The following is a 12436-nucleotide window of genomic DNA, read 5'->3' on the forward strand; positions in this document are numbered from 1 at the left end:
GGGCCCACAATGGATGTCCTCAATTTTTTCACAGATAATGCCTGAGACAGAATTTGAATTTGGATCAGTCGCTAATTTATAGGGAACCCAATTATCAGTCGCCTGAGAGCAGAAGCAGGAAGGGTCAATGGTGGGAATGATCTCAGGTCGCAAGTTAGAAAGAGATGAGCTGGGTCTGGGCGAATGAGACTCACAGATGAGGACAATGCAGAGTCAGACTGGTCAGCTTGGGGTCAAGATCCTGGGCACAGGAAAGTGAGGCCAGAGCAGGGCGGATTCCTGGCCCGAGCAAACAGGCAGGGGGGAACGGTGAGACACTTGGTAAGGACGGAAAACGTACTGAGCAGGAGGGAGACAGGAGACACAAAAGGGAAGGCTACTGTCAGAAGAACTTCAGCGTTCTGGATTGCTGACACACACAAGTCCCATTCTCATGGAAAAAGCACAGATGGAAGGCTTCAGCTGCCGGTCAGAGAAGTCATGGTCATCAGAGTGTGGCGGCAAAGCAGATGAGAACGCACAATGGCATGGGCTTTGGTGGAGAATCCCACCATGTGCCAGGCACTGTGCTGAGTGCTGGGGGTACAGATATGAAAAAAGGGTAGCCCCTGGCCCCAGGGAGCTTACAATCTAAGGAGAGAAGAAGACCCACCAAGGGAAGCGGCAAAGGGAGGGGAAGGAGAAGGTATCCAACATGGCGGCTGTGGAAGCAGTCAGCCCCCACCTCCTGCTCAATCCATGTTTTATCCTTACAGAAATCTCTAGTTATTCCCCCTCTCCACATGACTGGTGCTCATGAGTTCATCCAGGGACAAAAGATTGTCACCCTTTATGGCACTTAGCTCAGAACTCATGAGACCATCTTTCCCAGAGGGAAAAGTAGAAGTAATAAGGAAAGAAGCCATGACTTTCTGGTCCTGAACCAGGCCCAGGCGCTTGGAGTCAGAAGACTGCTCCCAAAGACAAGATGGCAGGAAGGCCTTGACTCATCAAGGGAAGCTAGTGCTCCCCTCACTCTGTGAGGCATCCACCCCTACCCACAGTTCATGTTCTCTCCTTCCCAGTCTAAAGACCACAGAGATCACAAGGCCATAGGTCCAAACCTTTCACTTTTCAGATGTGAAAACTGAGGCACAGAGTGCTTAAGTGACAGCAGGATCATTGATTTAGAGCAAGAAGGGACCTAAGAAGGCCAACACCCTCCTCTTACATTCAAAAGGCAGAGGAGTTAAGTGACCTGCCCAAGGACACACAGGTATCCGAGTCAAATGAGGGTTAGAAAGCATTCTCTTTGGCGATCAACCAATTAACCATTAAAAGCCTACAGTGCTGGGGCGGCCAGGTAGCACAGTGAGTAGGAGCACCTGCCCCAGAGTCGGGATAACCTGGGATCAAATCTGGGCTCAGATACTTAGCACCACACCCAGAAATAACTGGCAGTGTAACCTTGAGCAAGTTACTTAACCCCAATTGCTTTAAAAAAAAAAAAAAGCCTACAGTGCTACAGTCAGGCCCTGCCCTTAAGGGTCTCATCTTCCATCTGGGAGACAACCCTGGACCAAAGCACACCAAAGAACTGCAGGCAGAGGAGGGGGGAGCACTGGGGAGGGGGCTGGAGATCCTGTTCACAGCTCTCCACAGCCTCATCCACCCAGAGTAGTCTCTTGGCCCTCCTTTGAGCCTTTTGTTTTTCCCATTATAGAGGAAGGTTGGGTTTTTTTTTTTAATTTTGAGGCTGTCCTGGACCTTCCTCACCTCCATTCATTGTCCTCAGTACCCAGGCCAGTATCTGGTTTGGTGTGTGGTTGTTTTGGGCAGCTAGGTGGTACAGGGGATAGAGTACTGGGCCTGGAGTTCAAATCTGACCTCAGACACTCATGAGCTGTGTGACCCTGGGCAAGTCACTCAACTCTGAATGCCTTGGTTTTCTCATCTGTCAAATGTGTTGGAGAAGGAAATGGAAAACCCCTCTAGGATCTTGGCCAAGAAAACCCCAAGTGGGTCATGAAGAGTCAAATATGACTGAAAAGCCACTAGCGCTTCTTGAAGGAGTGATCGATAGATGGTTTTTAAAAATCTAAGTGGACTGGTGAGTCTGGACACTCATGCAGGCTCTTCAGGCAATGCCCCTTTTTCTTCCTCATCATGATTGGTTTCTCTTTCTTCTTGGCCCACCTGAGCTGAATTCCCCTCCAGCACTGATACAGATCCTCCAGTCCAACTGCCTCCTTTCACAAGGGGAGAAACTGAGGCTTGGAGGAGGGAGGGGACTTGCCCAAGGTCCCATGGGGACTCCAGTTGCCCTTGTGGTGTTTTTTAGACTGAGGAAGAAGCCCTTAGTAGCTGCTGTGGGTGCCTTTCAAATGAGAACTAAAAAGATGGTTCTATTCTGTGTGTGGTGGATTCTCTGCCCTGCTCTGAATGGCTCCTCCAGGCCTCTGGGCCTCCCAGTTGTTTCAGTCTGTCCCCGGTCTGTGTACCACTCCCAAGATGCCAGCTTGCTGTGAGGGCACAGCCTCTGACACTCAGGAGATGCCTCTGTTTGGTGGCAGAGGCCTCTGAGCGTGAGTTAGCAGCACCCACTACAGTATCTCAAGAATAACTTTTCTTCAAATGCATCCAAAGGCCGGGCTGCCACTCCTGCTGTGCTCAGGGGCCGTTTTCTGCCTTCAACCACACTATGCTGGGACAGCCAGTCTGACCAATGACACCCCAGCCCCAGGACCTGTAAGCGGCTCATCTGTGTCTCCTCTCAATACTGTGGTGAACCGAAGGCCTGCCCCTCCCCCTGCCCTGCTCCTGGGCCTCCTTGGGATGCTTTTCTCTGACACCAGGATTTGTTCATACAGGGGAAATCTAGCCTCTCTGGTGGAAACCAGATTTCACAACAATGAAATCACAGCTCCATGTGAGCATTGGAAATCTGGTAACAATAGACATGAGGAGAGCTTTCCAAAAATGTCATTTCAGGTCTCTGACTCATGGAACCCTTACTGTCCCAGGAGGGAGTGAGCTCTCCGTCCCTGGAGATGGAGTCTTCAGATGGAGAATGGACAGCCACCCTTCAGGACCACCAGATGGAGGCTTCCTGCTCAGCCATGGGTCTAATTCCAGGACCTCAGGGGCCCTTTCTGAGCCTTGGGAATCTCTGATTAGATGATCTAGGGAACTTTGAAAAAGCAGAGAAGGGGAGGGAAGGGGCCATGGGAGGGAGGCGTGGGGCCAGGCTGCCGTCCAGCTGTCGCTGTCCCTGCCCCTTGGGTGAGGGCCAAGCATTCCCCCTTGTCACCACTCTCCAGATACATCCCCCACCTGTCTGGACAACATTCCCCATAACTCTTGGTCACTTTATTTTTACTTTTCTTCATTGACCTTCACACACACAACAAGGAAACTGGGGAGAAAGAAAATTGGGCTCCAGTCACCAGTCCAGGGAAAAGCGGTCCCTGAAAATCCGGAGGCCAGAGAAAGCTGCTTGATGAGAGAGACCAGGGCCTCCGGCGTAGAGAAGGGGAGAGAGCCAACAGGGGGCCCCACGTGGAAAGGGGCCTCAGAATGGGGAGCTGCTGCTGGGACAGGGTGGGCAGGAATGTGGGAAAGAATCAGGGGAGCAAAGATCTTGAGCTGGAAAGGGCCCAGGAGTCTTCATGGGAAAACTGAGGCCCACAAACTTGTCCAAAGTCATACACATTGTATCAGAGTCAGGATCTGAACTCTGGTCTTGGAGGCAACCAGCCGAAAGGGTTCACACTCCACTCCAACATTGACTACCCGTATAAACAGGCAAGTCAATTAACTTCCCCTGGCCTCAATTTCCTTCTCTGTAAAATGCATCAGCTGGAGTATTCGACTTCTGAGATCCCTCCCAGCCCAGCTCTAATCCTCTGACTAAACCCAGGGCTCTTTCTACTGAAAGGAAGGACCAACTAGTACTTCCTCAATCCGCTCCACCCCTCTATTGGTGTTCAATACCACAGGTAATGTATAGGTGCACTTGCACCTAGTTAGACCTGGTAACATGAACTTCCCAGATAGATTGTGATTGTTTCTGTTCTCTTCCTCTCTTTTCCAGTCCTTTTCCATGAGGGAAAAATCAGCCTGTTCCTACAAAATTCAGAATTTGAGTCAATGGGAAGGATTTTTTGAAAGAAAATAGGAACCCCAGAGGTGTCCAGGACTGGCGAGTATTCAGTAAGCAACACACATGTTTCTTGCATAGATGTCAGTGGGTCCCACATACCTAAACGAGGGCTCTGCTTGGCTCTAGAAGGATTTATATTCATTCCTGTTTCTGCTTTTCAGAAAGCTCTGATCCCTTTCTTTCTGTTGACTTTGTTTTCTGCCTAGTATGATAAACTTTGTGACCCCCAGTCATCTTCCCTTGATGCCCCATGGCCATAAGTCCTGGAGTTGCTTAGAACATGTTGACCTGGGGAGAAAAGAGAACCAAGTCTAACATGAGGCCTGACCCTACAAAATATTAAGAACCTGAGAAAGACCACCAAGGAATCCCCTCGAAAGGACTGAAGGAAAGAAAGGCTCTCAAAGGGAATGTGTGGAGTGCAGACCTGTGATGGTGAAGGGAGCGCCTCTATCCAGGAGGCCACAAGTCAGCAGAATCAGTGGGACTAACTCAAAACCCTAGCCTCCCCGTTTCTCAGCTCACCCATTTCCCATGATCTACTAGCCAATGCCGTTCCAAAATCTGGCCCTTCACCTCTTTTTCTCTTAGCTTTCTGGTTTCAGATTCTGGGTCCTCTCATCAAATGTTCTCATCACAGTTTATGGCTAGGAATCAAATTCTCATCTTCTGTCTATGACCAAATAAATTATATTTGTCATGTTCAAAACAAACAGTTGTCTCAGAACTTAGGACAACCATGTCTTAGAACTCTGAATTGACTTAACCCAGTCACAAACAACTCCATAATTAAAAGGCAATACCTTAAAGGGCCAGTACCTTACCCAAAAATGGAAACTTTGGTGTCCATCTCCCGCACTTTCTAAATTATGACCTTCACTTATTTAGCCTGGATTTTCCTGGATTTGAGAAGGCCCTGTGATTTGGAAAGAAGTTTGGGGAGAAGCGCCCAGGCTGTGAGACATTAGAAGCCACGCGGGGGAATCAAGGGATGCTGTTCAATAGATGGTTTCTGTGTTTCATGTCTAATGCAAAGCAAAGCCCTCCTAAGACAGCCCCTGACACCCTCTGATCCCAGGCAGGGAACATGAAAGCCCCCCTGGGACAGATTCTCGACTTCTGAGATCTCCAGTCAAGGCTGGCTGTGCCTGCTGCCAAAAGTGTTGTCTTTGTAGAGAAAGTGGGAGAAAAGGGAAGGTCTTGGCATGCGCCCTTGAGGTCTAGTTCCAGCGACTCTCCAGCCCTGGGAGCAGTTGAAAGTGGAATGGCAGCAGCCGGAGGACCCCAGGGCCCAGCCCCAGAGCATGGCAGCAGGGAGATCACCTGCCCCCACATCCCTCCTCTGCCTGCCCTGGTGCCCCTGGACGGTGGCTCCCGGGGGAAGCGTCAGGCTGTGTCCTTTGGTGTTTGCTAAAGTGGTGAGGTAAGCATCCTGAGCAACACCAGGAAAACGCCAGCTTGGCGCCTCTCTGCCTGGGCCATAGGCACACGTTGGTCTTCCCAAGTAACTCTCAGGTAACAGAGAAGCCTCTGCTTCTCACCTTGTTCCCTCAGGTGGGCTGTTTCCCAGAAGCCTACAGGACGTAGGAGGATTGCTAATAGGCCCAGGGGGAGCTCACAGAGCAGGTGATTACAGGTATGGGCAGCTTCCTGACACTAAGCAGAGGGAACAAGGACTCAAGGGTGATTCAATGGTCCTGGTTAAGAGGGGGCAGTGACAGAGAAGTTGTATATGCAAGGTACTTCCAAGAGAAATCGATAGGACTTAGGGAATGATAGAAGCCATGGGTGGGAGGCGAGGCGGAAGAGGAAGGAAGTGGGACTTGAGGGAAAGGGCACCCTCCAACCCCACATCCCCTCAGTTCTTTCTAAGGTCATTAATCTCGCCCTGGCTACACCCTCCTCCCTTCCTCACACGGACACCTTTCATGGTGCACCAACCTGGAATCAGGAAGATCTGTCCTGGCGCATAGTAGGCGTCATAGAAAGGCTAGTTGCTATTGTTAATGTTAGTATTGGTAGTAACCTCTCTGCAGCCTTTGACGCAGTCAGTCCCTCTCTCCTGGACGCTCTCCTGTCTAGGTTCCAGGACACCATCTCTCCCGGTTCTCCTCCGCCCTCTCTGACCACTCAGCAGCCTACTTTGATCATCCAGGGCCCTCCCTCCAACTGCGGATGTCCCCTGGGCTTCTGTCCTTCTCTTCTCCCTCTGTAGTGCTTCCTTTGGCGATCTCATCCGCTCCCACACATTCAATCATCATCTTTATGGGACGATTCTCAAATCTACTTATCCAGACTAACCTTTCTGCTAATCTCTCACCTCACATTTCTAATTATCTTTTCCATTGGACATCTGAGGGCATCTAGGTAGCACACAGTGCATGGAGTGCCCACCCTGGAGTCCGTTCAAATTCAGCCTCAGATACTTCCTAGCTGTATGACCCTGGGCAAGTCACTCCACCCTATTTGCCTCAGTTTCCTCATCTGTAAAATGGGCTGGAGATTGAAGTGGCAAACCCCTCCAGTATCTTTGCCAAGAAACCCAAATGGGGTCACAGAGAGTCAGACAAGACCGATCGACTAAGCAAAAACAAAAATTGGACATTTCAAACTAGATGTCTTATGGGCACCTTAAATTCAGCATGTGCAAAACTGAACTCATTATCTTTCCTCAAAAAATCACCCCATTTCCAGTTCCTATTACTGTTAAGGTTGTCCCCAGGCTCACGACTGGGTGTCATCCTAACTCCTGCCTCCTCCTCCCCTCCCCCGTATTTATCTGTTGCCAAGGCCTGTCCATTTTAGTTTGTCACATCTCCCCAGTGCACCCCCTTCTCCCCTCTGACGTGGCCACCACCCTCATCACGTCACATCAGGCTTGTCTTCCTCCCATCCATCGCCTGCTCAGCTGAGTGGTCTTCCTAAAGATCAGATCTGATCCTATCACCCCCCTCCTCACTAAACTCCTGTGGGTTTGGTCCAGGATCAAACGGAAAATCCTCTGTTTGGAGTTCTAAGCCCTCCTTAACCTGTTCCCCTTCCGTTCCCCACCTCACTTTCCCAGTGTCTTCATAACTTGGGTCAAACGCAGCTGACTTGGTCCCAGTCCCATGAACTGTCGGAGGCGGACCAGACATTACCGATTCCAGCCTCTACTCTGTAAATGTCCAGAATTCTCTCCTCCTGGATTGGCAAACTTTCTCTAGGAACTTTCAGTTGGCATGCAAAATAAGGCTCCTTGTAAAACCACAGAAAGTCCCAGCCCCTCGCACCTGCAGCCCTTCTCCCTCAAATACTTTCTCTGAGCCCCAGCTTGAGGCTCCCCAGATTTTGCTGCTGGGGGGGGACCCCAGTTGCAGCTCCTTACCAAGGGCACAAGTTTGGCTTAATTTAGGTTGGCACTAGGTCCACAGGCACTCTGACCCCGGTCTCCTTCCGGCTCCATAAACAAGGTAATTCCTCCCGTCCAAATCAGAAATGAAAGGATTCTGTGCTAAGAGGTTGCCCAGGTCGGACAGGAAATCAGTGGGAGGTAGCCACATGTAATAATAGTAGCAATAATCATAACAATAATAGCGAGGGGCAGCTGGGTGGTGCAGTGGATAGAACTGGTCATGGAGGGAGGACCTGAGTTCAAATCCAAATGAGCTGTGTGATCTTGGGCAGGTCACTTAACCCTAAGTGCCTCCAAATTTAAAAGAAAAAAAAGCCCCCAAATAGCTCGAAGTTAGAGAGCATTTGAAGGTTTGCATATGTTACCTCCCTTGGTCTTACCGATTCCAGCCTCTACTCCGTAAATGTCCAGAATTCTCTCCTCCTGGATTGGCAAACTTTCTCTAGGAACTTTCAGTTGGCATGCAAAATGGTCTTGGGAACCCTGGGAGGGAGGTTCTTACCCACAGTTTAGATCCAGGCTGATGAGGACGACCCTGGTCCTGCCTACCCAGGAAGGTTGTTGGAAGAAAAGCCCTTTTCAAACCTTCAGATGGCGGCAGGTGAAATGGTAGAGAGGGTGGAAAGTGGATTTGGGGAGGGACAAAGCTGACTACATCCTGGGCTATCGTTAGCTTTTCCTGGGGGATGTGGAAAGCACCAAATGTCTCCTTCCCCCATTCTCCCCCTCACCATCTCTTTATGTTTATAAAAGAAAACTCCTAGGACTTTGAATAATTCCAGAAACTCCTGCCGGCCCTTTATCCTATCCAATCAGACGCCAGGAGGAGCTTAACAAAAGGGAATTCCCTCACTGACTAGAAAAGACATGCTTTCTTGGGCCTGGTGTAAAGTACTGTATTAAAGGCCTTTGGAACAGTTGAAGCAGCCTTCTTTTCCTAAAAACATACCTTTGGACCCACCTGATCTTACCCCAAACTGCTTTGTAAGCCCCTCTGTGGGTCCTCCTGAGCTTTCCCCAACGCTCTGGGTCCTCGAGCTGGCAGGAGAAACTACAGAAGTGCCATCTGTGGACCTGGGAGACTCCCACCCCCATCACCACCCTATGGAGTGCCTTGTACTCTTGGGTGAATACATAAGGCACCCCAGGGTGCCTGTCTGTACCCTGTGACAGTATCTATCTCTACACACACATATGGATATTGGGTATATGTACACATGCATAAATGTATGTTGTATATAGATGTATGTGTATATGTGCACACACATACATGTATTTTTTTCAGTCAATTTTTTTTTAGTTGTGTTTGACTCTTGATGACCTCATTTGGGGTTTTCTTGGGAAAGATACTGACTGGTTTGTGATTTCCTTCTCCAGTTCACTTTACCATTGAGGAAACTGAAGTAAACAGGGTTAAATAACTTATCCAGGGTCACACAGCTAGCAAGTGTCTGAGGCTGGAATTGAACTCAGGTCTTTCTGACTTCAGGCCTGACACGCTAGCCACTGTGACGACTAACTCTCTCTCTCTGTCTCTCTCTCTCTGTCTCTCTCTCTTTCTGTCTCTCTGTCTCTCTGTGTCTCTGTCTCTCTTCTCTCTCTCTGTCTCTCTCTCTCTCTCTCTCTGTCTCTCTATCTCTTCTCTCTCTCTGTCTCTCTCTCTCTCTCTCTGTCTCTTTCTCTCTCTCTATCTGTCTCTCTATCTCTTCTCTCTCTCTGTCTCTCTGTCTCTCTGTGTCTCCGTCTCTCTTCTCTCTCTCTGTCTCTCTCTCTCTCTGTCTGTCTCTCTCTCTCTTTCTCTCTCTCTCTCTCTCTCTGTCTCTGTCTCTCTGTGTCTCCGTCTCTCTTCTCTCTCTGTCTCTCTCTCTCTGTCTCTCTATCTCTCCTCTCTCTGTCTCTGTCTCTCCCTCTCTCTCTTTGTCTCTCTCTCTGTCTCTGTCTCTCTCCTCTCTGTCACTCTCTCTCTCTTTCCCTGTGTCTCCGTCTCTGCGTGTGTCTCTCTCACTTCCTCTCTCCCCATACATATGTGTATATTTGTATGTATGTATACACACATGTATATATTAATCCATTCAGTGATAGCAAGGACCCAGAAAATTTTGCAACACTAACATTTTTCCCAGAGTTCTGGAATGAGTTCAAAAAGAGATGATGGAAAATAGCCAGCTTGATCACCAACAGAGTAACTAAAGGTGGAATTCTAGGCATTCTAGAGGCAATGTCTGGGGCCCCCAGCAGTTTTCAGTCCTGTGGAGATGTTGGGATGCACCAGAATGACAAGGACTAGACATGGAGGTCACAGTGTCTTGAATGAGTTTGCTCAGACTGTCTCCAAGTTAATAAAGGCATTTACTGGGGAGACACACCCGGTGGGCCCTTCTCCCCATGGGAGACAGAGCCCCGAGCCAGGCTAGGTGTCTGGTCTATACACAGCTTGGCAGCATAGGGGAAGGGGAGCAGGAGCACTGCTCTGGAACATCACGTCATGCAGATCATGTGGCTAAGCAGAGACCGGGAAAGGGGAGGGAAGGGCGGTTCTGGAGTGGCAGGTAATTGAGGGGTGCTTGGTGAAGGCACCCACATGAGTCCAAGGTGGGGGCTTCAATGCATAGCCTTCTGGATCCCTTTCCTGGCTGGCCTACCCTGCATCCCACTTGCTACATCTGCCCCAAGCACTCCTGTCTACCTCATCACTCTAAACACCGAGGGCCCCCTTCATCTGAAGTATACCAAATGCAATCTGAGTCATCAGTGACTCTGGGCCGCCATGTTAGGGGATCTGGATGTGCTCAACAAAACCAGTTACATTCTGGCCTCCAGCTTGAAAGAGTGGCCCCTCCTGGCTAAAGAGGGTTCCCTGGGGTCTCTGGGGAAGTAGAGAGAGCACCGTGCCCTCACTTGCAGCCCCAGGACCCCACAGGAAGGAGCAAAGACAGTGAGGGCCGTGTGACTGCTCACAAGTGGCGTCCAACTCCCAAGAAGCAGAGCCCACGAACCCATACACGAGGAGCCCACAAGGCCTCAGGATGACTTCCTGCGCTTTGTTGTCCCAGTTTCATGTAATATTCCCCAGCTCTGTTTTGAGCTGGGTCAGGTTCCTCTGTGTGCTGCAGCTGCACAGGCTGCCTTAGGTCTCTCTGACATAAGATCCCAACGGCACAGACAAGAGTCATAATTATCCTCAAGTATAAAGTTTTCCAGACTCTGCAAAATAAGAAACATTTCACAAAGTTTACCAAGAATTTCTGCTTGCTTAGCCTTAACGGGGCCTTTCTCAGCTCCCAAACAAAAGGCAGCAAAGGTCGAGAACATTTGGTCTGCACTGACCTTTCCCTGCCACGGGGAGATCTCTGCCCAGGGATCTGAGCCCTGGGCTCCCCAGGCATCCTCCTTCTCTGAGGAGAACAGTGTCCCGGGTGAAAACTCTTCCATGATTCTCTCCATGTATACCCAAGGCCATCCAACTGGGGTCTAATCAAAAAGTGACCCTTTCTACACAGGGCACACCAAAATTCTCTAGGGATCTTTAGGCAAATGCCATAGAAGTTGTGGAGGAAATGGATTAAAGCTGTGTTGTGAGTTTGAGAGAAACATCTTTTCCCCAGAAAAAATGACCTTCAAGGTCAGAGAAAGGGGGCTACAGGATTGTGTGAGTAGAGACTGATCACCTGTCCTCCCACCCTGCAACAGGACAAGCCCACTCATCCTAAGTAGAAGGAGGCCTTCACTATCCTAGAGACCTGAATAAACTTGATCTTTGGCAACTCCAGAAAACAAGCAAATGAACAAATTCCAGCCCCAAATTGAAGACATTCTCCCCCTTCCCCAGTCACCTGATGTACTGTCCCCATCATCCAGCCTTCCAAATAAGGGAAGTAGCTGCAGCCTCATCTGGTAGGCTCCTTTGGCCTGTTCCACGATGCCCTAAGGCTGTGGAAACCTTTATGGTGGGTGTATCTCCCCTTGTTCTGTGGACTGGTCAGTCACTGGGCAATTGCCCATTAGCTGGTGCTAAATAAGCATTTTATCTTCTAATCCCTATTCTGGAGTTAGTAGCCTCAAGTCAAATGGACTAGAGTGGGAAGAATTACTCCCCTGGAGAGTTCTAGGAGCTCTAGGTAGAGATCTTGCCCAAGAAGGCCTATGCAGATTTCCTCTGGGTCCTTAGTTCAAAGAACACTCTAAAGTCTCCCATGTAAGCTTGCCATTACCAGAGTAAACCAAATAGAATTGCAAACTCACCCATCAGGCCAGAGGAACAACAGGCTGGGTTAGAAAAATAGCAAAGAATGTCAGCTACTTGTGGGTTTTAGGCACAGGCTTTCTCCCTCTAAAAAGCCACAGAGAATATGGCTCTCACAAAAAATCAAGGAGTCTGTTTAAGAACAAAAAGAATGATAGGGAACTTTCCGTTAGGCAGTAGCGTGCTGGTGACGTAAACTTAGTACTGATAACTTACACAGAATTTAGTAATGCAGAAAGCATCAGCATTTAGACACTCGAGCCATTAACGAAGGAAAAGTTTGCAAAATTCCTTCATTGGAGCAATGACTTGTGAGGGGACACAAATGGGCGTGAAGCTGACTATGCAGTTCTATAATCTAAACTGTTTTATTTTTGTCCATTTCTCTAGGACCTCTAAATCTGGGGTATCCAGAACATAAAGTCCAGGCAGAGAATCTCTTAGGGGGGGATCCACAAATGCAAAGGATCTAGTTTTATGCCAGACAAGGCTCACACTTAACACCGACTCCCTTGCCCTTCATGGCAGGTGATTTGGGCCCGCACAAAGCCCCATTGCAGGAACAAAAATCACTGACTGAGTGATGACAGAACTAGCAGGTCCTCAGCTTCATCATTTGTACGATGGAAATTATATTTGTTTTATCATTCTTGTGGAG

The 12436-nt window shown here is 49.2% G+C and overlaps 1 long non-coding RNA gene across 2 annotated transcripts; it reads left to right on the forward strand.

The window, feature by feature from the left end:
- Positions 1-3388: 3388 nt before the first annotated feature.
- On the forward strand, positions 3389-4854 carry LOC138171333 (uncharacterized). 2 transcript variants are annotated; one of them, XR_011170860.1, is made up of 3 exons: positions 3389-3977; positions 4073-4191; positions 4348-4854. It is a non-coding gene; the product is annotated as an uncharacterized lncRNA (long non-coding RNA). The 2 variants fall into 2 exon arrangements; XR_011170859.1 differs by having other exon boundaries at positions 4073-4854.
- Positions 4855-12436: the final 7582 nt, after the last annotated feature.

The sequence above is a fragment of the Petaurus breviceps genome, unplaced genomic scaffold, assembly GCF_028583685.1.
Source record: "Petaurus breviceps papuanus isolate PSGF00001 unplaced genomic scaffold, PetGlider_PUasm1.0 428, whole genome shotgun sequence".
Classification (NCBI taxonomy): Eukaryota; Metazoa; Chordata; class Mammalia; order Diprotodontia; family Petauridae; genus Petaurus; species Petaurus breviceps.